Consider the following 8610-nt stretch of genomic DNA (forward strand, 5'->3'; position numbering starts at 1 on the left):
AATCTCCATGAAAATAAGACTTTCAAATTCTTATACAACTGTATACTAACTATCATTGATTTAATAGGTTTATCTTAAACTGATCTAATCACAAACTTTACCTTGTAAAAGAGGGACGAAAGATACCAGAGGGACAGTCAAACTCATAGATCGAAAATAAACTGACAATGCCATGACTAAATATAAAAAGACAAACAGACAAATAATAGTACAGAAGACACAACATAGAAAACTAAAGACTAAGCAACACAAACCCCACAAAAAACTGGGGGTGATCTCAGGTGCTCCGAACAGGTAAGCAGATGGAATAGGTTCATATACTACTGGTTATAGGCTAGGGAATGACCAAAGGTCTAAGTGGAGGGTTCTTCATTTCTGTAACCTTTTTAGCTCACATGGCCCAAAGGGCCAAGTGAGCTTATGCCATCACTTGGCGTCCGTCGTCGTCTGTCGTCGTAAACTATTTCAAGAATCTTCTCCTCTGAAACTACTAGGCCAAATACTTCCAAACTTTAACTGAATGTTCCTTAGGGTATTTAGTTTATAAATTGTATCCGAAGTTTTGATCTATCAACAAACATGGTCGCCTTTGCTAAAAATAGAACATAGGGGTCAAATGCAGTTTTTGGCTTATAACTCAAAAACCGAAGCATTTAGAGCAAATCTGACACCCGGTAAAATTGATTATCAGGTCAAGATCTATCTGCCCTGAAATTTTCAGATGAATCGGACAATTCGTTGTTGGGTTGCTGCCCCTGAATTGGAAATTTTAAGAAAATTTTGCTGTTTTGGTTATTATCTTGAATATTATTATAGATAGAGATAAACTGTAAACAGCAAAAGTGTTCAGCAAAGTAAGACCTAAAAATAAGTCAACATGAATGAAATGGTCACTTGACCCCTTTAGGAGTTATTGCCCTTTATAGTCAATTTTTAACAATTTTTCGTAAATCTTAGTAATCTTTTACAAAAATCTTCTCCTCTGAAACTACTGGGCCAAATTGAACTAAACTTGGCCACAACCATCATTTGGGTATCTAGTTTGAAAATTGTGTCTGTGACCCGGCCAACCAACCAAAATGGCCGCCATTGCAAAAAATAGAACATAGGGGTAAAATGCAGTTTTTGGCTTATAACTCAAAAACCAAAGCATTTAGAGCAAATCTGATTCGGGTTAAATTGTTTATCAGGTCAAGATCTATCTGCCCTAAAATTTTCAGATGAATTGGACAACCCATTGTTGGGTTGCTGCCCCTGAGATGGTAATTTTAAGGAAATTTTGCTGTTTTGGTTATTATCTTGAATATTATTATAGATAGAGATAAACTGTAAACAGCAATAATGTTCAGCAAAGTTAGATTTACAAAAAAGTCAACATGACCGAAATGGTCAGTTGACCCCTTTAGAAGTTATTGCCCTTTATAGTCAATTTTTAACCATTTTTCGTAAATCTTAGTAATCTTTTACAAAAATCTTCTCTGAAACTACTGGGCCAAATTAATCCAAACTTGGCCACAATCATCTTTTGGGTATCTAGTTTAAAAAATGTGTCCGGTGACCCGGCCATCCAAACAAGATGGCTGCCACAGCTAAAAGTAGAACATAGGGGTAAAATGTCAAAAACCAAAGCATTAAGATCAAATCTGACTGTGGTTGAATTGTTTATCAGGTCAAAATCTATCTGCCCTGAAATATTCAGATGGATCGGACGACATGTTGCTAGGTTGCTGCCCCTGAATTGGTAATTTTAAGGAAATTTTGCAGTTTTAAGGTCACCTTTCCTAAAAGGAAATGTGAGCTTTTCTCATCACTTGGCCTTGTCTATCGTCGTTAACAATTTTTCAAACATCTTCTCCTCTGAAACTACTGAATGGATTTGGATGAAACTTAGCATGATTGTTCCTTAGATTATCCTGCACAAAGTTTGTGCTTCGATTTTTGATCTGTCAAACATGGCCGCCGTTACTTAAAATAGAACATAGATGTCAAATGCAGTTTTTGGCTTATATCTCAAAAACTAAAGCATTTAAAGCAAATCTGACTTGGGTAAAAATGTTCATTAGGTCAAGATCTATCTGCCCTGAAATTTTCAGATGAATCAAACAACCCATTGTTGGGTTGCTGCCACTTAATTGGTAATTTTAAGGAAATTTTGCAGTTTTTGGTCATTATCTTGAATATTATTATAGATAAAGATAAACTGTAAACAGCAAAAATGATCAGCAAAGTAAGATCTACAAATAAGTTAATATGACCAAAATTGTCAATTGACCTCTTAAGGAGTTATTGTCCTTTAATGACAATTTTTCACAATTTGTTCATCATATTTGCTAACTTTAAAAAAATCTTCTCCTCTAAAACTACTCAACCAAATTCAACCAAACTTCATTTGAATGATCAGTAGGGTGTATAAAATAAAGTTTGTGTTTTATTTTCTATTTCGTCAAAAAACATGGCCGAAGGCATTGTTTACCATGTGAGCGATTCAGGCTCTTGAGAGCTCTTGTTTAGATTGTAAGAAGATGTTGTACATATCACCTCAGATAGGGTTCTGTAGGTGGCTTGTTGCATGGCAACATTTCTGTCAAATCCAATATACAATCATTTTCCACTGGCAGTTAGGCAGCAACCATTTGAGATTTTCTGAGGGGGGGGGAGGGCTATGGATTTTTTTGGGAAAATAAAGTTTCCAGTTTTTGGAGAAAAAAATAATTTGTTTTTGACCCTGAGAAAAAAAAATTGTTTGTTTCACCTTCAGCTGCCACTATTTGTAATGCTAAAATTGAAAGAAAAAAATTGTTTTCGACTTGGCGCCAAAAAAATAGATTGCATCAGCGTGCTGGATTTTCTTGCTGTATTGAAAACCCATTGGTGGCTGTTTTCTGCTCTTTGGTAGCGTTGTTGTTTCTCTGACACATTCCCCATTTTCATTCTCAATTTTAACAATCAATCAATCAATAATATGTATCGCTAAATGCTTTTATTTTAACACAATTCAAATATTTTGTTTATATTTTTAGTAAAAATATAAATTCTTATGTATATATTGAAAAAACAGATATTCAAAAGTGTCCAGGGATCAAATTACTTTTAAAACCTGAAAAAGTGGTGAAAAAAGTGGAAAAAAAAGGGAAAAAAACTATGTGAATTAAGGTTTTTAGCTCACCTGGCCGTAAGGCCAAGTGAGCTTTTCTCATCACTTGGCGTCCGTCGTCGTCCTGCGTTAACTTTTACAAAAATCTTCTCCGAAGAAACTACCAAAGGAGCAGGTTCGATAAGATCCTAAAATGGCCTTCTATTTTACCTCAAATTTCAAATTAGGATTTATTGACCAATATCACAAGGAATCATAGCTAATACATTGACTAAATAGGAAATAAGCTTATTTGTTGAAAAATTACGTTCCTGCGTTCTACGGATGACGTCACAGACAATACTCATTTTAATTTCCCACGAAAAATCAATGAAAATTGGTAAATTTTGCATTGATTATTGGACAGGAAACATAGAGCGCATACGTCGACAAAAAAGATTTTTGAACACAATGTTTGTAATGACATTTCACATGTTTAACTTGAATATTTAGTTTGTCGACGCCTGCGCTCTATGTTTCCTGGTCCTAAATTTGGTTGAAATCTGGCCAATTTTGTCAAATTTCGTCAAAATCTCTTATTTTGACCTATTTTGGATGTAGAAATCAACGCTTTAAAATAAAACTTTGACGCAAATAGTTAAATTTTACATTCTAACATGTCTTTAAGACAATTTCAAACATATTTTATCATGTACAATTCAATTTTATAATCGGGGCCAAATATGGCCCTTACAGAACTTACTCCTTTGGCCATAATCATTATTGGGGCATCTAGTTTAAAAAATGTGTCCGATGACCCGGCCAACCAACCAAGATGGCCGCTATGGCTAAAAATAGAACATAGGGGTAAAATGCAGTTTTTGGCTTATAACTCAATTACCAAGGCATTTAGAGCAAATCTGACAAGAAGTAAAACTGTTCATCAGGTCAAGATCTATCTGCCCTGAAATTTTCAGATGTTCGGACATTCCGTTGTTGGGTTGCTGCCCCTGAGATGGTAATTTTAAGGAAATTTTGCTGTTTTTAGCTCACCTGGCCCGAAGGGCCAAGTGAGCTTTTCTCATCACTTGGCGTCCGGCGTCCGTCGTCCGTCGTCCGTCGTCTGTCGTCGTCCGTCGTCCGGCGTCGTTAACTTTTACAAAAATCTTCTCCTCTGAAACTACTGGGCCAAATTTAACCAAACTTGGCCATAATCATCATTGGGGTATCTAGTTTAAAAAATGTGTCCGGTGACCCGGCCAACCAACCAAGATGGCCGCCATGGCTAAAAATAGAACATAGGGGTAAAATGCAGTTTTTGGCTTATAACTCAAAAACCAAAGCATTTAGAGCAAATCTGACATGGGGTAATATTGTTCATCGGGTCAAGATCTATCTGCCCTGAAATTTTCAGATGAATCGAACATTCCATTGTTGGGTTGCTGCCCCTGAAATTGTAATTTTAAGGAAATTTTGCTGTTTTTGGTTATTATCTTGAATATTATTATAGATAGAGATACACTTTAAACAGCAATAATGTTCAGCAAAGTAAGATGTACAAATAAGTCAACATGACCAAAATGATCAGTTGACCACTTTAGGAGTTATTGCCCTTTATAGTCAATTTTTAACCATTTTTCGTAAATCTTAGTAATCTTTTAGAAAAATCTTCTCCTCTGAAACTACTTGGCCAAATTTAATAAAACTTAGCCATAATCATCATTGGGGTATCTAGTTAAAAAAATGTGTCAAGTAACTCGACCAACAAACCAAGATGGCCGCCATGGCTAAAAATAGAACATGGGGTAAAATGCAGTTTTTGGCTTATAACTCAAAAACCAAAGCATTAAGAGCAAATCTGACAGGAAGTAAAATTGTTGATCAGGTCACGATCTATCTGCCCTGGAATTTTCAGACGAATCAGATAATCGGTTGTTAGGTTGCTGCCCCTGAATTGGTAATTTTGAGGAAATTTTGCTGTTTTTTTGTTATTATCTTGAATATTATTATAGATAGAGATAAACTGTAAACAGCAATAATGTACAGCAAAGTAAGAACTAAAAATAAGTCAGTATGACCAAAATAATCAATTGACTCCCTAAGGAGTTATTGCCCTTCATAGTCAATTTTTAACAATTTTCTTAAAATTTGAAGATTTTCAATAACATTTTCCACAGAAAGTACTGTTATAGATAGAGATAATTGTAAGCAGCAACAATGTTTAGTAAAGTAAGATCTACAAACACATCACCATCACCAAAACACAATTTTGTCATGAATCCATTTGTGTCCATTGTTTAATATTCACATAGACCAAGGTGAGCGACACAGGCTCTTTAGAGCCTCTAGTTGGTTATTATCTTGAATATTATTATAGATAGAGATAAACTGTAAACAGCAATAATGTTCAGCAAAGTAAGATCTACAAATAAGTCAACATGACCAAAATGGTCAGTTGACCACTTTAGGAGTTATTGACCTTTATAGTCAATTTTTAACCATTTTTCGTAAATCTTAGTAATCTTTTACAAAAATCTTCTTCTCTGAAACTACTGGTCCAAATTTAACCAAACTAAGCCATAATCATCATTGGGGTATCTAGTTAAAAAAATGTGTCCGGTAACTCGGCCAACAAACCAAGATGGCCGCCATGGCTAAAAATAGAACATGGGGGTAAAATGCCGTTTTTGGCTTATAACTCAAAAACCAAAGCATTTAGAGCAAATCTGACAATGTAAAATTGTTCATCAGGTCAACATCTATCTGCCCTGAAATTTTCAGATAAATCGGACATTCCGTTGTTGGGTTGCTGCCCCATAAATGGTAATTTTAAGGAAATTTTGCTGTTTTTGGTTATTATCTTGAATATTATTATAGATAGAGATAAACTGTAAACAGCAATAATGTTCAGCAAAGTAAGATCTACAAATAAGTCAACATGACCAAAATGGTCAGTTGACCACTTTAGGAGTTATTGACCTTTATAGTCAATTTTTAACCATTTTTCGTAAATCTTAGTAATCTTTTAGAAAAATCTTCTTCTCTGAAACTACTTGGCCAAATTTAACCAAACTAAGCCATAATCATCATTGGGGTATCTAGTTAAAAAAATGTGTCCGGTAACTCGGCCAACAAACCAAGATGGCCGCCATGGCTAAAAATAGAACATGGGGGTAAAATGCCGTTTTTGGCTTATAACTCAAAAACCAAAGCATTAAGAGCAAATCTGACAGGAAGTAAATTGTTGATCAGGTCACGATCTATCTGCCCTGGATCATATCGGATGAATCGGATAATCGGTTTTTAGGTTGCTGCCACTGAATTGGTAATTTTGAGGAAATTTTGCTGCTTTTTTGTTATTTTCTTGAATATTATTATAGATAGAGATAAACTGTAAACAGCAATAATGTACAGCAAAGTAAGAACTAAAAATAAGTCAGTATGACCAAAATAGTCAATTGACCCCCTAAGGTGTTATTGCCCTTCATAGTCAATTTTTTACAATTTTCTTAAAATTTGAAGATTTTCAATAACATTTTCCACAGAAAGTACTGTTATAGATAGAGATCATTGTAAGCAGCAAGAATGTTTAGTAAAGTAAGATCTACAAACACATCACCATCACCAAAACACAATTTTATCATGAATCCATCTGTGTCAATTGTTTAATATTCACATAAACCAAGGTGAGCGACACAGGCTCTTTAGAGCCTCTAGTTTTTTAACTTTTGATGTCGTCCCTTATTCAACTTTGTACTTGTTTGGTTTATAATTTTTTTGTTTTGAGCGTCACTGATGAGTCTTATGTAGACGAAACGCGCGTCTGGCGTACTAAATTATAATCCTGGTACCTTTGATAACTAATTATTATTCTTTATGTATGATATCGAGAACTAAATAAACACTCATGATTATTGTGTTTACGATGGTAACCACTATAAAGTTACTCCGAAACCAAATTTTGTACAAATATCCGTTAAAGAAACTATTATCCTGGTTATTTTAATTATACACATATGTATAACTGTATATTGTCTTGGTTTAATTTTTAAATTGAGATAATTGCAATTATATATAGAAGCTTGAGTTTATATATACATATATGATGATAGTATATGTTTAATCATTGTAATTCTATGAAATTATATTCATTTTCGTTAGTTTTAACTTGGTTTTAATTTACTGATAACAAAATTAACATTTACGCCAAAGACGCCTACATTTAACCGAATTCCTTTCAGACCTTTTGAGATGAAAAAAAAAACAAAAAAGTGCCAGCAAGTCTCTATTTTCTATTGCATACATTTTTTTCTTTATTTATTTACAGTATGGCTGACAGAACATACTGTGCTGGTTGTGAGCGTGGTAACGAAAACGTAAGAGCCGAATCCTGGTGGAGTGACTGCACTGAACTTGTATGTAAGACATGTACCAGAGTTCACGAAAGGCTGTCCCCGCCTCACATGGTAGTACCAATGACAGAAATACAAGAACTCAGTTTTTCGCTTCTTACAATGTCCAAGAATTGTGAAAATCACCCCGATCAAAAGATTGTAATGTACTGTTGTCAACACGAAAAAGGTATATGCGGTTCATGTGTACCTGCATCTCATCAAAATTGAACGACTATAATGTCAATTGAAAAAGCTGTCCCAAAATAAAAATAACATCCAATTCAGCTCTGACTTTCTATCCACATGGAAACGAGATCTAAAATCACTGAAGCATCAGAAATCCATTTATTCCAGGATGTAAAATATTTAGATGCACAATATCATCAGAAAGAATTAGAAATAAGAAAAATTCAAATAGCAACTCTTCCGATATTAACATATCATCCTTCAGAGTCAGAGTCAAACATGAAGAAATTAGTCCCAGACTTTGGTACAATAACGATGGAAAATGTTCAGGTTTCAATGCCTGCTCTAGATATCGATCAACAAGGTCAGTTTCTTTTCAGAAACGAAAGAAGATTTTCGTTGACACATTCATTCCAGACCTCGAAATTCGGTATTGGAGGAGAGATTGATAGAGCTTGCTTTATTCCTGGTGATAGGTTAAATTACTCCTCGGTCACTACTTTATCCCAACACTTTTTGTTTGTGACCTTGATGGATCCAAATCCAAAGTTATTCATCTTAATTGTAACCCAGGACATATTACCTTGTATGACAACAACGGTTCCATGCTTTAGTATCTGTAATTGATGAAGGTATGAAGATCATTTATCTGACAACATTTAAGCCTGGTAGGATAAATGAAGTTGGAGGATATTGTAATGAAATCACCAGTGTGAAGGATAAGATCTGGATAAAAAAATCTGTTCAACACACTAACCATATTAAATATCAATGGTAAAGTTCAGAATACAAAACAAACAACATTTACACCTGTTGATATATGTGCCAACAAAGATGGGGATGTCTATTGTACAGACAGTGATAGTGATAAAGTCTTCGTCGTTACATCGGACGGAAAAGAACGTGAGATGTACAGTAGTCCTGACATGAAACGTGCTGAGGGTTTGGCTTTAGATG

Source organism: Mytilus galloprovincialis, chromosome 2 (genome assembly GCF_965363235.1).
Source record: "Mytilus galloprovincialis chromosome 2, xbMytGall1.hap1.1, whole genome shotgun sequence".
In the NCBI taxonomy this organism is placed as follows: Eukaryota; Metazoa; Mollusca; class Bivalvia; order Mytilida; family Mytilidae; genus Mytilus; species Mytilus galloprovincialis.